Genomic DNA, 1,590 nt, shown 5'->3' on the forward strand with positions numbered 1-1,590 from the left:
TAAAAGCTCCAGTCACCAGACCAGGCTGTCCTCCCGGGGCGGGGGGCGGGGAGCTCCCCTGAACTTCCATGCGCTGGCGTTGTCCAAATCGCTTTCTTTTCGTCCCTGGTATTGTCGCTTCTCCCCGAGTCCGGCTTGTGTACAAAGGCATGTTGCGTGTTGACCGTCCCCATGTAAGACATGTTCAAGGCCACTGCTTAGTGTTTGTTAGGAAACATGAAAAACAGGAAAGGAGACAGAACACCAGCAGGAAAAGGGTGAGCGGGCTGCGTGGGGAGGCGTGGAGGGCAGCGAGGACCCTCGGCCGCTCAGATGAGGGGCCGCAGCTTCTGTGTGGGCTCTGGGGGTGTGGGACCTGGGGCAACACAGCGGGGCTCTGTGGGAGCCACAGCTCACGGCCACAGCCCCCAGCAGGGGTGCCCTGCAGATCGGCACAGATGTGTGAGGGTTTCCGAGCCGCCTGGGGGGGTGGTCTCTGCAAACAGGAGTGGGAGACTCCCTGTGTCTTTTCCTGGTGTTTCTAGAACCTCACCTGGGTGCTGCCCTGGTTCCTGACAGGCCAGGCCGGGGGTTGGGGGGGTGGGGGGGTGTTGCAGAAAGCGCACAGGCACCCGATTTTAAACTTTTGTTCGGTTGTTTGTTTCCCAAAGTGCTAATAGCAATGAGAAGAACAATAAAGGTCGTAACCAGGAAGCTCAGGAGGGGCCGGAGACCCAAGGTGGGGGCCGCAGCGAAACGAGCTGGTTCTGAAGGAGGCGCACACTCGGGTCTCCTGCCCATGCCGGGTGTCGAAGCGACACCCGCCCACCCCTGAGCTGGTTTAGATGCTCCTGACAAGGAGGCGGCACCGGCCTCAGCCCGCCCCACCCCGGCCCTGAACCCCCTCAGCACCCACGGTGCGCCCCACAAACACTCTGGGGAGGCCCCCTCTGCGGGCCTGGGCTGCAGGCTGGGAGGTGTGATTTGAGATGAGGTTTCCCCACGGAGCTCTGACGGCCATGCCAGGGCCTGGGTGGCTGCTGTGCGGCCGTCACTGTGTCACTGTGCACAGCAGCTGGGCCGAGAGCAGCGGCTCCCGAAGTCCCGCCAAGGCCACCGTCCGACCCTCCCCCTCCGCCCGGCCGCAGGTCACCCACCTCCATCCTCATCCACACCCATGACAAGCTGTCCCTCGCCCAGCCGCTGAGCGCTTTCTAACTTTGTGGTGTATTTTTGTCAGTAGGTAGCAGAGGCTGAGTATTTTTTGTGTAATTCTTGAACTTTTCTGACAGGAAACAAATAAAGATAGATGTGTCTGAGAGTCGTGGCCTTTCTTTATCTACTGCTCCGGGGCCCGGCGGGGAGAGGCTGGGGCAGGGTCCCCGGGGCTGGGCCTGGAATTGGGCGGTGGGCGGACCTCCATCCTTAGGCCTCGGGGGGCCTGAAACCATGCCGAGGTCAGAAGCAAGAACCAAGAGAGGCACCTGCTACCAGCCTGCGGCCCAGGTCCTGCCCTGTGAGCGCCTGGGGGCGGCTGTGCGGGGCAGCACCCAGCCTTTCCCTGCCTGCGGCCCAGGTCCTGCCCTGTGAGCGCCTGGGGGCGGCTGTGCG

This window comes from Myotis davidii, unplaced genomic scaffold (genome assembly GCF_000327345.1).
Source record: "Myotis davidii unplaced genomic scaffold, ASM32734v1 scaffold399, whole genome shotgun sequence".
Classification (NCBI taxonomy): domain Eukaryota; kingdom Metazoa; phylum Chordata; class Mammalia; order Chiroptera; family Vespertilionidae; genus Myotis; species Myotis davidii.